The sequence below is a fragment of the Physeter macrocephalus genome, chromosome 10, assembly GCF_002837175.3.
Source record: "Physeter macrocephalus isolate SW-GA chromosome 10, ASM283717v5, whole genome shotgun sequence".
Classification (NCBI taxonomy): Eukaryota; Metazoa; Chordata; class Mammalia; order Artiodactyla; family Physeteridae; genus Physeter; species Physeter macrocephalus.
The window spans coordinates 69,422,841-69,441,945 of NC_041223.1; the positions used below are offsets into that span (position 1 = coordinate 69,422,841).

The following is a 19,105-nucleotide window of genomic DNA, read 5'->3' on the forward strand; positions in this document are numbered from 1 at the left end:
TGCATCAAAGTATTAAGATCATTAAAACACCAAAGATATCAGATAAATTTATATTTTTTAAAAGTTGGAACCAAACTGGCTTCTTACCTTGAAGAACACCAGGAGTTCCTACATTTGACGGGACTTTTTCCCTCAAAAAACATCATGCTTCAGTACACCATAATTACTGTTTATGATCAGCTTCCACTTATACATAATAAAGAGAATAATCTCACACTTCACGGATTAGCCTTTATGTGAATTCATAATTTTACTGTTTAATTCTGCTGACACATTTCCACAGCAAGACATTCTTGACGAAGGAAGCAATATGCTTATTTACATTCTGACACAAGCGTCTTTATCCTCACTATTACTCTAGAATGTTCTCCTATCATCCTAGCTGTACCGTTAGAACATCCTCATACACAAAATTTAAGTCCAAACCACATTTGCTGATAATAACCACGTTCCTGGATGTTACAGAAATATCTAATTGCTATAATAGTTTCTAAACATCTACTCTGTACCTGTCACAAACCAGCACTGGACCACACTTTCAGAAGCAATGTTCTGTAAGACAAATGACCTGATTTCTTCAACAACAAAACAACCGGAAAAAAAAAATCAAAAGATAAAAAGAAATGGAGGAAAAACCTAGACATTAAGAAAGACTTAGGGCTTCCCTGGTGGCGCAGTGGTTGAGAGTCTGACTGCCGATGCAGGGGACGCGGGTTCGTGCCCCGGTCCGGGAGGGTCCCACATGCCGCGGAGCGGCTGGGCCCGTGAGCCAGGGCCGCTGGGCCTGCGCGTCCGGAGCCTGTGCTCCACAACGGGAGAGGCCACAACAGTGAGAGGCCTGAGTACCGCAAAAAAAAAAAAAAAAAAAAAAAAAAAAGAAAGACTTAAGAGACATATCAGCCAATTACTATGCATGACCTTCTTTGTATCCCAATTAAAATTTCATGTGACAATCAGAAAAATGTAAATAATTACTGAATATCTTAGGATATTAAGGAGTGGTTGTTAATTTTTGAATGTGTGATAAAGATATTGTGGTTATGTTTTTTTTCCAGAGAGTGCTTTTAAAGATATGAACTAAAATATTCACAGATGAAATGACATGTTGTCTGGGATTTGCACAAAGTAATCTGGGACTGGGGGAGAGAGGTACAGATGAAGTAAGACTGGCCCTGAAAAAGTGTTAAAGCTGGAGTGATCGGTACAGAAGGTCCATTGTACTATAGTTTCTACTTTTGTATGTGTTTGAAATGTTTCATAATAAAAGCTTTTAAAAGATCAAGAAAATACTCAGTGACAAAAGCTACTACTATGAACAATTAGTATTTTCTTATTGATCTACAGACATTAAAAAAAAGTAGTAGCACGTATATACAAATTATCCAGGCCACAGGAAATGGTTAGTGCAGTGGTGGATTCACAGAAGAGCCACACCTCTGAGACACCCATGGTCCTTGGCTTCAAGCTTGTTTTAGGGTAATTCCCAATCTTTTAAAACCCAGGTTCGTTATGGTGTTTTCTGGATATGACAACCAATCTAGAAGATTTTGTTGACTTTTTTTATTCCTTTGTATTACAAATACAGATATCTACAACACGCTTTTTAAAACTCTACAGTTTGCCCCCCCTTACACACACACACACACACACACACACACACACACACACACACACACACATTTCAAATACACCCTCTTCCCTACTGGAAACCATCATTCCAGGAGACTCAGGTTCTAACTGGCCACAGTTCACGCCATCTTCAGAAACAGCCCCTCTGAGCTCGGACTGATGGAGTACAGTTCACCCCTACCTAGTTGCACCCAACAATCAATAACGCCAGCTTCTCCCGTTCCCTCCCTCCCTCCTCGTGGCCTCTCCCCCATGCCTCCCTCCTCTTGCTGCCCACGAAGTTGGTTTCCCTCCTTCAATTCCCAAGCCCAACATTTATTCCCTTAAGAGCACAACTTTAGTTTTGAAGCCTAATAAATTCAGCTCTCACAGATCAAGTGCCCTCATATCTGAACCACCTGGGTGTGTTACAGTACTTTCTTAGTCACACCCCTTTTTACTGACCCAGGTTCAAGTTGTTTGACGAAGGAATCCAGCTTTTTGAGGTCTAGTCAGCCCCTCTGCAGACCAAAGTCTAACTAACTACAGGTACACTGTTCATTTCGCTTAGTCATCTAAACACTTAGAATCTAAATGGAACATGGATTTTAGTTAACAAAGAATTACTGGCTAGTCTATCCGAAAACTACCAGGGTCCTGGAGTGAGAATTTAAAGTGTTATCTTCACAAGTACATGGCCTTATACTCTTGCAATGGGGCTTTTCAAAAGCCTTGCAGGTTGGTGCTATAGACTAAATGTATGTCTCCCCAAATTTATACATTGAAGCCTAATCCCCAGTGTAATGGCATTAGGAGGCAGGGCCTTTGGGAGGTACTTAGGTTTAGATAAGGTCATAAGGGTGGGGCCCCATGATGAGATTAGTACCCTTATAAGAACAGGAAGAGACCAGAGCCCCCTCTGTCTCCGCCATGTGAGGATACAACAAAGAGGTGGCTGTCCACAAGCCAGGAAGAGAGTCCTTGCCGAAACCAGAATCACCCCAGCACCTTGATCTTAGACCTTCCAGCCTCCAGAACTGTGAGAAATAAATGTTTGTTGTTTAAGCCACCCAGTCTATGGCTTTTATTATAGCAGTCTGAACTGAATAAGAGAGTCGGTCACATGCCTATTTTAGAAATTATTTTAAATTTAACTGTACAAGTAATACACACATAACTTCTCATTATAGAATAAAACTCAAATATGAAAGCTAAAGCAAAATTCCCCCTGACTACAACCTCCTCTCCATCCCAATTCCCTTCCTGTAGAAAACGACATTCCCAGTTTGGTGTCATCCCTTCCAAATCATTTCTGTGGGCGCACACACATACACACACCCAGAAGCACCAATACACACACTCTCTCAATGGTATGCAGTTGTGTGTGTGTGCATTTTAATATAATTATATGAATTATTTGTAACTTGCTTTTTTCAATAACTGCTGTATAGTATTCTGCGGAATACTGGTTTATTTAGGCATTCCTTTATTGATAACCATTTAGGTTGTTTCCAATTCTTTATTTTTGTCATGAATAACATGGCAACGAACAAATGTCTCTTTGCGTCCATCATACTCATTTTGAGAAGGGAAAACGAAGGTAAAAGAAGATACCCATCTTGCCCAGGTTTGCAGTGTGGCCTAGAGCAGAGCAGAAGACTCACCAGTCTACTAGCTGGCTTTCCAAGGTTCTCCCTACATAAGATCATTCATCTTACTTAATCAGTTCTGATGCCTTTAAATATACATATTAAATATATATTTTAAACTTTATAAATATAATACAATTATATGTGTGTGTGGTATATATATACACGCACATACATTCAAGTTAGCCTTTGGAGACAACTCCTACATTCCTTTAAAAATTCCCAGACATGCCTTTTTCTGCACACCAGGGCGACAGAGAGGAGAGTCAGGCAGCATTTCACCAAGAGCGCATTCCACAGCTCTGAGACTGCAAGCAGAGCCACTTGCAGTCAAGTTCATAGCAGCACACACCTTCCTCCCAGGGGCACCTCCACTTCTGGGGATGTAGCTTTTAAGCTGCTTTACAGAGAAAGGGCAGCGGAGTAAACACAACAGGGCAAAAGCAGCCTCACCTGGACACCAGGTGGAACCCAGTAGCGATGACGGTGGGAATGATCAGTGACGGAGCTTTTTACCCTGGGTCATGCATCGTGGTAAGGTCTTCACTTAATCCTCTTGACAGCATAGGGGTGGGCCCTATGATTACCCACATTTCATAGATGAAGAAATAAACCAGAGAGAGGTCAGGCCACTTAATCAGGATTGCACAGCTAGAAAATGGTCGGGTCAGGATGTGGTCCAGATTGCCAAATTCTAGGGCAACTGCTCTCAACTGTGGGGTGCTGCCTCCCTAGCTTCAAGAAGACATCAACTTTCTACATTAGGCCAAGTAGAGGCCAAGTTCTATGGCATTCTTTCAGAATAAATGCATTTTTGACTTAAATTTGCTCTCCATACAGAACTAAGCCCTGAATTATACTGGTCACTGCGGCCAGGGGTTCTCTGGAGAGCATCTTGCTGAACAGAGAAGTGTCCGGGGTACTTTATGGCATGGCACAGGGCAGGAATGCAGCCAGACAACCATATGTGCACCACGTTCCATACTTATCAGTGAAACCAAAAGCGCAAACTCAGATCTTTGCGCTGATCTTTCCGTGTGTGTGTGTGTGTGTGTGTGTGTGTGTGTGTGTGTGTGTGTTTTAAACTCTTGTCTGTTTTAATTGCCTCAGCTGTCAAAATACAGCGGCTGGGGAAACATGCAAACAGTAGATAGTACAACAGTAGAACTTTTCAAACCAAATATTTATCTCCCAGAATGGCTAATTCTTCGAAATTTTATCTTATTTATACTGCAGGCATTTGGGGTTTACTACTTACACTTAATGAAAGCCAAAGGTTTACACTGGGGGCACACGACTCCCTATCTCCTAAATCAAGATGCCTTTCAACCTCATGGAGAAATTCAAGTATTACTACTTATATTATAATAGAGTTAATCATAAGGAAAGTTTTAAATATACATTCAGTTTTAATGAACTTGATTAAGGCAGTGATTGGGGAACCTTACTCTTGTTTAAGACTTGCGATGCCTTCTTCTCTTTTCCCTAAAGAAGCTCTGTGCTCTACTTAGCTGAACTGCAAGTCCAAAGAGAGTCCTGCTAACAGTTTGCCAGGTTCTCTCAAAGGTTTCCATTTCTACCTGCCGGGTGTGGGGTACAACCCTGCAGTGGCGCTGGTAGCAGGGGCAGGAACAGGGAACCTTGCTCAGGCACCAGGTCCCTAGGTCTACAATGCTTTGGGCAGGTCGGAATGGACTAGCTGCTTCCTCCCCAAGTGCACACACTTCATCACAGGGCTGAATTCTATTTTCTGACAACAGTCAACATAACTGGAAATCACCTTGTTCATTAATTTATTTACTTGCATATTGTCTACCTCCAGTCACCCCCATCCCATGGGAGCTCCAAGAGGGCAGGGGCCTCTTCCATGCTAACCACTTTATCCCCAAGCCTGCAACAGTCCCTGGGCAAAGCAGTACTTATAGATATTGAATGAATGGATGACTAAATGAGTTGGATGTGAGATGTGTAGTCAAGAATGTAAAAGTAAGATCTAAAGATTCTTTTTTTTTTCTTTTTTTGTAAAGATTCTTTTAAACAAAGGTCCCGTTCACCAAAAAGTACTTTATAAATTCACTGGTTAGGAAAAAGAATAGGCCAGGAATCTTCATTTCTCCCCACTCCCTGCTCTGGAGGGGGAGACACAAGCTTTTTTTTTTTTTTTTTTTAACCTATGTTATCTTTCAAGTTCAGAAAAGAACTTTTCCAAAAAACAGGTTTTCAACTTTTCTTTTTTCTTTCTTTTTTTTTTTTTTTTTTTTTTTTTTGGCAAAGGCAACAATCACAGAGTAATTACAGGCTTGACACCTAACAGGGTCATAAATTAATTGAAAAGCTTTGTACTCCCCCCAGCTCATCTCTCCTTTGAATGAGCAAGAATCCGTTAGGGAGGCAACATGATATCAACCCAGTGGTTGGAGACAAATACTTCAAGTCAGCCATAAAATTGTCTGTCTTTGAAAATTAAACTCTTCCATAGCAGAGCCACACGTGGCTGCATTATTAATACTGCAACTTGATATATAAAGAAAAAGACCTGACCCATCCTCTAGGGAATTAATTCTCCTAGGGCATCAGTTTGTAATTACACACAACGAAATAGATGTTTAGCTAACAATCCCCCCATATTCTGGGAGTGCAAATGTATTTTCAAGTCATCCTGAGAAGACACATAGCCTCAAAAAATACATGTATATACTGGATTTCAGAAAACCAAGCCCTACTATCTATTGGCACCAGGTACTATCTGACACCCCTGGACCCACCTTCCCCAGGTCACTCAGAGAATCTGGCTTACCCCATAGCCCCCAACTAGGTCTATGGAAGTGGCAGACAAGGAGAGAGGGCTGCTTTTTGGAGAGTAGAATGATCATGAAGAGAAGCGTTTCTCCTTTTTTGTTTATTCAAGACCCATTTATTCTCTAGTTCTGCCCACATGGAGACACCCTCCTTGAAAAGGCATTGAATCCTTCCGTTCACTTTAACACCTTGTGCTGAAAACACGTGTTCCAAGGTTTCAACTATGAGATCCACATTCTTAAAGCACTAATTCTTAAACCTCTTCTAGATTTCTCCCCCTTAGCTGGGGGGAGATGACCCAAACACAGCGAAGAACAGCTCAGGACTGTGGGCTCTGCTCGCCCAGGAGACCTTGCAGCTCCCCTGACCACCCGCCTGAAGCCAGGATTAGGGCCCTGAGACGAGGGGCGCCTGCCGGGCTGCCGCCACCACCACCGCCCCCACCTCCTGTCCTCTTCCCTAGGCTGGCTGTCACCTCTAGTTTCCCTGGAGTTTGGGGCTTCCAGACGGTCTCTGCTCACACTTCTGTATCGCACCTGCTGCCTCAGCACTGCTGATCCACACCAAGGGGGGAAACGCACACAGAACTGCTTTTCAACACACCAACGTTCCACACGAAAGTTATTTTATGAGCCTGCAGGTTCTTTTTCATCAGAGGACATTCCCAAGGCCGTGACCTCCCCGGCTCCCCACTGCCCTTGCCTGCAGACTGGATGCGTGGCCGCAGTGCTGAGTCGGGCGCACCCCCCGGCTCCCCTCCGGCGCACTCTCCTGGAGGACTGAGGGCCGCGCCCTGGGCTCCTCAGCAGGATCGGGTCAAGCCTCCTTAGCAGAGCAGCGTGGCTTCTGGAATGCAAGGACACAGCTGCTGAAGCCTCTTCAGCCTCTCCTGCCAGACACGCCAAGCCCTGCTCCCCTCCTTCTGAACATTCCACCCAGTTTCTAGGGGAATTCAGCCAGCAAGGTTCTGTGCTGAAGCCAGTCCTAGAGTGACAAGAGCCACACCTGCAGGTCGATTCCACTGACCAGCCGCCAGGACCGAGCTGGGCCCACGGACCTTGGTCTGGATTGTGCTGGTTGGTCGTTCTTGCCTAGGTTCACAGGCCGATAGCCAGTGGCCTTCCTTCCCTGCTCATCACCGCACCAGCGGCTCACTCCTACCTGCTGCCGTCACGCGCCTGGCAACCTCGTGTTCCGGGGCCAGCCAAGAACTGAGACCCCAGCAGACCCCTAGTTCCCAGCAGGCCAGCTCCCCATTAAACTACTGCTGCCTAGCCGCGTTCTCGAGGCCGGGAGAGTGCGGAGAGCATAGCAAGCCGGGGCGCCCCCAGCCCCGGGGCCGTGATGCTCCGCGGAGGATGCTCAGGGGAGGCGCCGGAACCTCAGCGCACCGCCCCCCCCCCACCAACACAAACGACCTCGGCGCCCGTCTGCCCCACGGACCCGGGCGCACCTCCGGCCGCCGCGACCCAGGACGGAGGCGCGGGGTGCGGGGCTCGGCCGGCGGCGGGGCCTGGGGCGGGCGGGGACCCGCCAGGCCCACCTCCGCCCGCAAGGGAATTCCTGTACAGACTAGAGGTACCTTCAAAAAGGGGAGAGCGGCATTCCGTTCCCCAACTGGACATCTGCTTGGCCAGCAGACTTGCTAACTTGCCCCTATTTCCTGGGGCAGAGGAAAAGAGAACTGAAGATGGCCCAGAGGAGACCCCAGGGTGAAGAGGGGACCAGCCTCCCTCCCCTGGAATTCTGGACTCCGGGTTCCTGAGACACATGGAAGCAGATCCTCCAGAGTGAATCTGGGGGGAGGGAACACGGCAGGCCATTTACTGGATGCTATCACACTGGGTTGCTGTACATAGAATAGTACATGACCCTTATTAAGTGCTGTAAGTGCTAGCGGTTACCTTTATTATTATTTTATTTGAAGCCCAGATTCTATATGACAAGTGACATGACTTTGGGCAAGTCCCTAACCTCTGTGGGCCTCTGTAAGCCTCTGTAAAAGTGAAGATAATAATATTTACTTCACAGGGTTGCATCTGTGTATGTTAAGAGCCTCATAGCTTGTAAGCTTTTAATATAGTGTAAACTTTCAATACATTCATTTGTTCATTCGCTGGATGATCTTTGAATAGGTAGTAAAAGCCAGGCATATAACAGCAAAACAGATATGCTTCCTGGCTTTCTGTCTTCATGGAGCTTAAAGTCTAGCGGGGAAGGCTGGGACTGAACAAGTGACTCTAAGTGTGATATTAAGGGAAATTTAGTGTGCTCTGGCAATATATAGCTGAAGGAATGAACCTAGCCTGGGAGATCAGGGAAGGCCCCTTTAAGGAAGTAGAATTTCAGCTGACACATGATGGGTGAATAAGGATGCGCCAGACGCAAAAGCACTCCAGGCGGAGCAAGCAGCCTGTGCAGAGGCCCAGAGGCCAGAATATAGTGTAGCACATTAGACAAGCTGGAAGAAGTCCAGGGTGGACAGATGACAGAAAGCAAAGAGAAGTGCAATAGTTAATTTTATGTGTCAATTTGGCTGGGCCACAGGGTGCACAGATATGTAGTTAAACATTCTGGATGTTCCTGTAAGGTTGTTTTTGGATGAGATTAACAGTTTAATCAGTGGACTTTGAGTAAAGCAGATTGCCCTCCATATTTGAGTAAAGCAGATTGCCCTCCATAATGTGGGTGGGCCTCATCTAATCAGTTGAAAGCCTGACTAGAACGAGAAGACCAGCGTCCTCCAAGCAAGACAGAATTCTCCGGCAGATTGCCTTCGGACCTCATCTGCAACATCAGCTCTTTCTGGTTCTCCAGCAGACGGCTTTCAGACTGGAAACGAAACATCGGCTCTCCTGAGTCTCCAGCCTATTGGACCACCCTGCATATTCTGGATTTGCCAGCTTCCATAATCACAAGAGCCAAATCCTTATAATAAATCTCCTTATATATATATATATATATATATATATATATATATATATACACACATATCCCATTGGTCTGTCTCTCTGGAGAACCCTGACTAATTGTTGTGGGTGGAAGCCACTCAAAGCTCCAGTGATCCCAGTGGTTAAGTCACGGGATGAGAGGGCAAGGAAGGTGTATGGGGCAATGGGGAGCCCTGGGAGGCCTTTGAGAGGAAGCCCCATGGTCAGGTCTGTGATTTTGAAATGGTCCGTGTGGTGCAGCATGAAGAGTGGAGGGCGGGGCAACGGCAGAGCCCGGGGTTACCAGTGGGGCTCTCGCTGCTGCAGCGTCAGCAGATATAGAGGCTTGGACTGGGGTGAGGACGGAGAGATGCTGAAATAGAAGGATCCATGAAAGAGCGAGGAGCTTTCATCCACGTGGTTGGCCATTAATGTCTTTTCTCTTAGAAAAGTGAGATAAAGCATCCTGTAATTCTCCTTCAAGGAAAGTACAGTGGATTCACTGGTTCTTCCAATTGGAACATATTTATTTGCCCGGAATCTTCCGTTCTATTGATGCCTCTATCTCCTTTCCTCAGCCTAACAGTGACATAACCGTGAAAACAGGAGCCAAGAGAAAGAACAGATGGGAACGTTGGCTGAATTCCCAGATGGGAGCACACCTCCCACCCACTGGGGAGGGGGTGCGTGGTCACAGGCACGCGGAGCCACCTCTTGTTTACACAGGCACAGCTCTCTGGGGTGCACAACAACAAGGATCAGGGCTCCTTCACTTACACCTCCTAAAACGGACTGAGGATAATAACGCCTCCCATGAATTCCCATGGCTGCATTTTTAGATCCCTGTGGTGCAAACAATCTCAACCATCTTTTTAACCCTTGACATTCAAATACAGTGGCTGAATAAACAGATTTGCTCCTCAAAGCAACCTCTGTGCTTTTTAAATGGTCTGCCACCGCTCAGCACAAAGGAAGGAGGGGTCAGGAGAGCTCGGTGGGGCTGTTGCTGGAACCTCTCCACCCACCGCGAGGTACGACGTTCAGAATCAGGTTATACATTTATCTTGGGAATATTTTAGAAGCAAGTCCTCCTGGCAGAGTGTCCCGCATTCTTGATTTATTCCTCCAACCTGGGCCCTTCCTGCCGGCCTGGACTGGCCCCGAGCCGGAGCGCTGTGAGTGGCCGGCCTGATGCTGTCTGGGCACTGCTCAAGTGAGGACCGCTGATGCTCTGTCTCTCTGAAAAGCAACTAGCCTCCTTAACTCCCTGCTGCCACTGAAGGGGTGTTACGACTCACTTAAGGTCACCCCAGAATCAGGCCACAAAAAAAGGGATTCCAAACAGCCTTCAGTTCCCCGCCCTGTATGATATTAAGATAGTTTAGGAGGCCTCCCTCCGTGCCCAATGCAGGAAATAGTAAATGGGGTGTAAATTCCCCTGCAGACTCTCAACCACTGAGAGCCGGCCAGGCCCCCCGACAGTCCTCTCTCCAGCTGTGGCCACACGGCAGAGCCTGCGCGCGCACAGGCCTCCCGGCGCTCTCTTCCTTGAGGGTTCACAGAGGAAGGATGCCGGGGCAAGGCTGAACGGAGGGAATGCGACGCTCAGAATCCCCACTTCTTCGGTTCACGGTTGTTTAACCGTCTTGGCCCTCCAGATGTCAGCGCCAGGGCATCTGGGAAATAAATATAGGACGGGACAGATCACTCAAGGACCTCTCAAAGCCTGGGGTAGCCAGACCACGTGCATGCACCCCCCCCACCCCACCCCACACACAATCAGTACCTCAGAAGCAAACCAGCAAGCAGCTCATGGCAGCAAGTGGTTACTGCAGGAAATAATAAAAGTACACACAAAAACGACAAGATGATGACGCTGGCTTCCCCGCGACAGACCAGACAGGAGGACGTACAACCTGCTGCCAGCTGGGAGCCCTCAAGGCTAGGGTGCGAGTCTCTAGGAATGGAGCCCTGGGCATAGGCAACCATGTTTAATTTTCTTAAAACAGAGCAGATAGAGGTCCTGTGGATGCCGGAGTTGAGCTGAGGGCATTTCCCTTTCCTACTGAAGGTTATAATTCTCCTGCTACTCCGGCTCCTCTTCCATGAGGGTGAAAAGTATCTGAACTGACGTTATTCCCTTTTATCCAATTGCATACGAGCTCATTTCATTACAGAAACAGGCTCTGTAGCCAACAAACTGCACCATTATTACACTCCAGAGGTAAGAGCAGGTAGCAGCATTAGGACTAGTCTCTGATATTAGACACCAACGCCGCCCAAGAGACTGATTCAAGCAGTGAACTCCTCAAGGGTAGTGACTTCAACAGACTTGCTGCGCCATGCTCAGCACCTAACACAGTAGTGTCCTAAGTGGTTGTTGAATGAATAAATGAAAACAGACTCTCCAGCCACTGAGGAAACTGAGCAGAGGTGTGGGGCTGGCGGCCTTGGCACACTGCAAATCCTGCGACAGCAAACCTTTCATAGCATCACTTATGGTGAAAACGGAGAACTCTAGATCCAGAAGGGACTGGAAGCTCTTCTCTGGGCAGGATAAGAATGGGTTACCAAGATGATAAATATAAAAAGAACTGTCCCCTTGTGGCCACAGAGCAGTATCTCTGAGCTCTTCTTATGGAAGGTTCAGTGCTTGGTTTTGTCACTTTGGGTGACATACCTAAGTATGCATACCCCCCCCAAAGACCCTGAAGTCCTCCAACCATAAGCTGGCCCAGTAATAGACAAAGCCTTCCTTAAACAACAAGGTCCTACTGTATAGCACAAGGAACTATATTTGATATCCTGGGACAAACCATAATGGAAAAGAATATAAAAAAAGAGTGTCTATATGTGTATAATTGTCACTTTGCTGTACAGCAGAAATTAACACATTGTAAATCAACTATACTTCAATAAAAAAAATAAAATGCTTTCTTGAAACATCTTCTCTTTAGATCCTTCGCATGACAGTCTCTGAAGGCAAGTTCCCTTTCTATATTTACTGAGAGCCAGCCCTCCCCAGCCTCTCCCGTGAAGACAGCTGCTCACTAATGCAAAGAAGCAAACTGCCTCTCAGAGAGAAAAAGAAGATGCAAATCTCATTCACCGCAAAACTGACTGCCTGGTGTGTCACGGCTCCTTAAACATCACCCTCTCCTGAGGCCTACCCTCCAGCACTTTGGTACATATTAACCCAGTTAACTGCATGAGAATAAAACAACGGGCTGAAGAGGCTGCTCCAGCTCTCGGGGGAAACCTGCCATCTCCTTCTGACCTAGGCAGACTCAGGGCACAGAAGGTCATCCCTGCTTTGCTGCCTAGGAATGCTTCTGACCTGGAGCAATCCCTACTCTCTGCACCTTTGACTCCCCTGATGTGCTGAAGGCTGGATGTCAGGAGGGTTGGGACCAGGCTTTGGGCCACTAGAATTGATCCCTTCCTCCTTATGCAGTGCTGGGGCCAGATACCTAAGACCAGCAGGGTGCAAGTCGAAATGAGTGGAGCTCAAGGCCATGAGACTCTCCCTCCTAATCTGCTGTGAAGAAAAGGGAAAAAAAAATTCTATGAAAACCATCTCTATTTTTTTTTTTTTTTTTTTTTTTTGGCCATGCAGCAGTTTGCGGGATCTTAGCTTCCAGACCAGGGATTGACCAGGGTTCAATCCCTGGCTGGGGAGCTAAGATCCCACAAGCCATGCGGTGTGGCTAAAAAAATACAATAAATAAGTTGGTTATTTTGTTTTGTTTTTTGTTCTTTTTAAGTTCAGATTATAAAACAACGTATACAGGACTTCCCCGGTGGTGCAGTGGCTAAGAATCCACCTGCCAATGCAGGGGACACGGGTTCAAGCCCTGGCCCGGTAAGATCCCACATGCTGCGGAGCAACTAAGCCCGCGAGCCACAGCTACTGAGCCCGTGTGCCACAACTACTGAAGCCCGTGCACCGCAACGAGAGGCCACTGCAATAAGAAACCCGCGTACCGCAACGAACAGTAGCTCCCGCTTGCCACAGCTAGAGAAAGCCTCCTCGCAGCAATGAAGACCCAACGCAGCCAAAAATTAATTAATTAACTAATTAAAAATAAGTATAAAAAACTGAAAAAAAAACCCATGCACCATTCTTGTTCACATGAAACAAGAAGAGCTAGGTTTGCAAAACAACGTATACAGGACTTCCCCGGTGGTGCAGTGGCTAAGAATCCACCTGCCAATGCAGGGGACACGGGTTCAAGCCCTGGCCCGGTAAGATCCCACATGCTGCGGAGCAACTAAGCCCGCGAGCCACAGCTACTGAGCCCGTGTGCCACAACTACTGAAGCCCGTGCACCGCAACAAGAGAGGCCACTGCAATAAGAAACCCGTGTACCGCAACGAACAGTAGCTCCCGCTTGCCACAGCTAGAGAAAGCCTCCTCGCAGCAATGAAGACCCAACGCAGCCAAAAATTAATTAATTAATTAATTAAAAATAAGTATAAAAAACTGAAAAAAAAACCCATGCACCATTGTTGTTCACATGAAACAAGAAGAGCTAGGTTTGCTCACCCCTCCCACTCTGCAGCCTAGAATTTTAAGTCCAAGGGAATACTTTTTTTTTTGGCCACACCGCATGGCTTGCGGGATCTTAGCTCTCCAACCAAGGGTCGAACCTGGGCTGTCGGCAACCAAAGTGTCAAGTCCTAACCACTGGACCACCAGGGAACACTGCAGGGAATACTTCTTAGCTCATCTGGCCATCTGGTGTCACATGGCTCGGCAAAAGCCATTAATAATCCAGGAAACAGTGATGTGAACTGTTGACAGAAGACCAATCTGATATGACCTTGGGCCGCTATCTTTCTCATCCTTTGTGGTTTAGCTGTGGTAAATGCTAAGATACTTTTTGAGTCTTTGCTATGTGTTGTGACGCTGACAGATTTGCAGCCAAGCATATGCAGCACACTACTGTTTGTGCATCTGTGCAGGTGATTGCCTGATGCTTCTGTGGGCTATGCAACAGATTCAACAGCTGTAAGCTGTGGGACTCAAGAAAATGAAAAGAGGTACCACATTTTCTCTTATTCTCATAGCTTGAGTTCATTTTCCAACCTCTTTCCAAAATTCTAACTAAGAAAGTCAATTACCCACACGCAAAGTATCACATGATTCAAAGAACCATTTCTGTTTGGTTGGAGATGTGTCTACTATTTTCTTCCTCAATAGATAGCCTTTCTAAGGAAATGATTATATACTATCCTTAAGCCCTAATCCAGCTCATGGTAATCAAACAGTTTAGACCACAATTTATTTATTTTTTATTCAAAACATTTATCAAGGATTTAAAATATGCCAGGCAGTTCACTAAATACTATTATCATCTGTAGACCCAAGACTCTCAAATTCATATCTCTATTCCAAAACTCTCCTCCAAACTTCTGACCCATATAGCCAACTGCCTACTCATCATTTCCACATGGATGTCTCAAAAGCACCTCAGCTCTACAATCTAAGACCAAACTTATCTTTCTACAACCCCATCTCCTCCAGTGTTCCTACTGCAATTCTACAAAGCCTAAAAATTTGGAGTCAATCTTAAAATCTCCCTTTTCCCATTCCCTCTGTTGAATGCTTCAATCCATCATCACTGCATCCCGTTGATTTTGCTTCCACAGGCTCTCTCACAACCATCTCTACAACCAAACATTTATTTTCTCAACTTTCTGGGGGCTAGAAGTCCAAGATCAAGGTTCTGGCCAATTTCATTTCTGGTGAGAGCTCTCTTCCCGGCTTGCAGACAGCTGCCTTCTTGTTATGTTGTCACAGGCCTTTCCCTGGTGTGTGGAGCTGGGGTAGAGTTGGGGGTGGAGAGAGAGAGCTCTCTGGTGTCTCTTCTTATAAGGACACTAATCCTATCAGATCAGAGGCCCCACCCTCATGACCTCATTTAACCTTAATTACTTCCTTACTTCAAATACAACCACACTAGAGATTAGGGCTTCAACATGTGAATTCGGGGGGTGGGGGGTGGGGGGGTAACATACATTCAGCCCATATACTTTATAAGAAGAGACATCAAGGATGCATGCACAGAGAGAAAAGACCATGTAAGACACAGAGAGAAGGCAGCCATCTGCCAGCCAAGAGAAGGGGCCTCGGGAGAAAGCAACCCAGACGGCACCTGGATCTTGGACTTCCAGCCTCCAGAACTGTGAGAAAATAAATTCTGTTGTTTGAGCCGCCCAGTCTGTGGTATTTTGTTATGGAAGCCCAAGTATTGCTCTTAAGATACAGATCTATGTCCCTGACTTGATTTAAAAGTTTCTGCATGAAACCACCCTCCCAGAGTCATCTCTCTCAACACAACTCTTAACTTCCTGAGAATTGGTCACATTGGGTTTCCCTTCAAGTCCTCCGTGGTGAGATGTTCTCTTGCATCGTATGACTTTGTGAACCAATTTGTCTGCCCGGAATGTTTGTCAGATATCAGCCCATCATCAGTTTTTCCTGATCTCCCCAGCTTAGAACAAGCTCTGTGTTCCCATGTTCTCACAGACTCACGCTACTTTCTTTCAGGTCATTTATCTCAGTCTATATAACCTACTCATTTTAACGATTCTTTGCTTGTCTGTCTCCAGTTCAACTGTGAACACCATGAAAGCAGGAACCGTGTCAGTTTTTGCTGTTCAAAGTATCTTTAGTACCTAGCACAGCACTTGGTACAAGGTAGGAAAGTAATAACAATTTAATGAATGAATCAGTGAAGGTATGAAGACACTGGCTTTGCTCTCAACCGCTTGCAGATAGGCATGTATCCAAAATATATATATAAATAAAAAAATTTAAAAATCAAGCAATTGACCAGTAAGATCCCAGGATCCAAGGTGGTGTTACCATTGTTTATCCACATCCCACTACATATCCTAACAACCATAGGAAAACAAACAGCTGGGTTTCTACTCTATCTGGCAATTTTTAACTATCAAAAGGACAAGGTCATTTCTCTTTTTAAGTGTTGCCACTGAATGTTGAGGAGTGGTCAGAATAAACAAGTATCAGTTTTTCCTTACAGCAAGTTGTAGAGATGATTATGTTGATTGCACATAATTAATTGAACATAATTCACCTATCTGGACGATCAATCTCAATTTCTTCATCTGTAATGGTTCCACTATAAGCTGATTTTTTCCACTTGATGTTTTTAATCAGTTTCTCCACAAATTCTTTAACAAATATAATACTATACTGAAGAAAAATAATGGGTGTCAGACTTTCAACCTATCTGAATTTCATCAGATTTGTTGCTTGATTCTATTAATACGATAAAAGAAACCAGCTCTGTAGTAATAATGGAATTTCATCATGCTTCCTTTCACAATGTATTAAAAATTACACAACTGTCATCACTATAATCAAAGAAAGAATTGCATTCCACGAATTTAACCTGAAATAGCAATGAAAATCTAGAAGCTGACTGTAACAAAGTTATTAAACTACAACTCGTTCAAAGAAGTTATGGAAAAGCTGACTTACATCAGATCAACTGTTATTAGTTTCTTTTGGCTGCTGTAACAAATTACCACTTAGGGCCCACCATTTAGGGCCCACTCAGATAATCTAGGATAAAAGCCCCCTCTCAAGATCTTTAACTTAATCACATTGAGGTGGCCTACAAAATAGCAATAGTAGTCACTCTTTATCATGTAAAGTAATATTCACAGGTTCTGGGGACTAGGAAGTGAATATATCTTTAGAGGGCCATTTTGTCTGCCAACCGCACCACCCCTACTACCGGTAACAACCAGAGAAGCCCATCAAAACACTAAAAAATCTGTTTGAAGACATCAGAGAGCTACCAGGGCAGCAAGGACCTACATAGCCACGAACATGAAGAAAAGGTTAGTGTAAAGAGGGTGAGTCACCCGTCTGCAGTCACATTTCCTTTGCGGCATTTGCCGATTTGCAAGTAGCTGCCAAAAGAATTCAGGGAACAGTGCCAGCTAGAAGGGCCTGAGTAAATCCCCTACACTTCAGTGGGGGAACCCTGAAAAGGGCTAACCACCCTAGGAATAAGGATAAAGTGGAAAGAAACTAGCCCTCACAGAGACCGAGCGTGGAATCGATTCTGGTGAAATCAAAGAGTGAGAGGAGAAATGTACAGTTCATACATCCAGTTAACGTCTGATGTCCAGAATACATAAAGAATGGCTCTAAAACCATTAAGAAAAAGACAGGGAATTCCCTGGCAGTCCAGTGGTTAGGACTCCATGCTTCCACTGCAGGGGACACAGGTTCAATCCCTGGTCGGGGAACTAAGATCCTGCATGCCTCGAAGCACGGCCAAAAGAGAAAAGAGGAGAAAAAAGAAAAGAAAAAGATAGACAATCCAGTGGGAGAATGGTCCAGACTCTTGAACAAGTAACTTCACAGAAGAGGCTACCTGGGTAGCAAAGAAACATATGGAAAGGTGCTCAACTTCAAAAGTCATCAAGGAAAAAGAAAATAACCATTCTGACAAGAATGGTTAAGATTTTAAAAGACTGAAAATACCAAGTGTTGGCACAGATCTGGGGCAATGGGAATTCTCCCACACCTCCGGTTGGGGGTGTACACTGACAACTGTTCGGTAGTGCCAAACATACACAGATCCTATGGCCGGACAATTCCAACTCTATGTATGTAATCCACAGAAAGGCAAACACATATACACCAAAGGACATACGGGGGAATGTTCACTGCAGCATCACTCATAATTATAAAAAAACTGTAAAATAAGTTATTGGTAATCAATCTTAACATAAGGATAATGTAAATTGTCTCTATCTCCAACAAATATGTTATGACAGGCTACTGAGGATGTCTTATGTGCACTGTAATTCCATTTATGATTTGACTACTTAAGTAACTGAAATGTGACAGAATCTGATAATTCTTGTTGTCACAAATTGGAACTTTAATTTTTCCACCAAGTCATAATTTTCTAAATTTATCTATAGAAGTAACAAATACATCCTGAATCCCTTTACCATGCCATAAATAGGGAGACACTAATTATTTTATAATGAAGTATAAACTTTGCTGTCTCTTCTGTGAAGTTCACTGCCACCTAAGACTGGCATCAATGCCTTTCTATTCCAGAATAAAATTAACCAAAGTATTTGAGTTATGTTCTGAAGGAGTTATTGTTTAGTAATTGTTTGGTGCTTTAGTAGCACACAAAGTTGAAAATAAGTTTGAAATACAGATAAATTTTTTAAATCCACAGGGCAACAAAAATGTCCATCAAGAGCAGAAGGGTCTCTTTGCCGCATCTACTGCGAGAATGAAGACCATTCTCAGCAATCCGACTGTCGAATTCCAGAAAATGTCGACATTACTCTGAAGGGACGCACAGTTACTGTGAAGGGCCCCAGAGGCACCCTGCGGAGGGACTTCAATCACATCAATGTAGAACTCAGTCTCCTTGGGAAGAAAAAGAAGAGGCTCCGGGTTGACAAATGGTGGGGGAATAGAAAGGAACTGGCCACTGTTCGCACCATCTGTAGTCACGTACAGAGCACGATCAAGGGTGTTACACTGGGCTTCCGATACAAGATGAGGTCTATGTATGCTCACTTCCCCATCACCGTTGTTATTCAGGAGAATGGTTCTCTTGCTGAAATCCGAAATCTTGGGGGTGAAAAATACATCCGCAGGGGTCGGATGAGGCCAGGTGCTGCTTGTTCAGTATCTCAAGCCCAGAAAGAGGAGCTGATTCTTGAAGGAAGTGACATTGAACTTGTGTCAAATTCAGCTGCTTTGATTCAGCAAGCCACAACAGTTAAAAACAAGGATATCAGAAAATTTTTGGATGGTATCTATGTTTCTGAAAAAGGAACAGTTCAGCAGGCTGATGAATAAGATCTGAGTGATCCAGTTACATAAACCGCAAGAGGCCAGGCTCATATGTGATATTTTAAAAATGAATAAAAGCTCTTTTGACTTGGAAAAAAAAAGAGCAGAAGGGATAAATTGTGATGCATTCTGACTATATAGCAATGCAAATCAATAAGTGATAACCGCACGGACAAACCTCACAACACAGAAAGGACACACGGTATAATTCTCCTTATATAAAACTCAGAAACAGGCAAAAGGAACTT

At 44.9% G+C, this 19,105-nt stretch overlaps 1 protein-coding gene and 1 pseudogene across 3 annotated transcripts in view; one reads left to right on the top strand and one right to left on the bottom strand.

Moving 5' to 3' along the window:
* The window catches only part of ANKRD6 (ankyrin repeat domain 6), a 215,439-nt gene that overhangs the window by 107,275 nt on the left and 89,059 nt on the right, over positions 1-19,105 (bottom strand). The window lies entirely within an intron of this gene.
* LOC102992820 (60S ribosomal protein L9-like) lies at positions 18,271-18,951 on the top strand (annotated as a pseudogene). The gene has a single exon (XR_008618398.1). The product of XR_008618398.1 is annotated as a 60S ribosomal protein L9-like (transcript).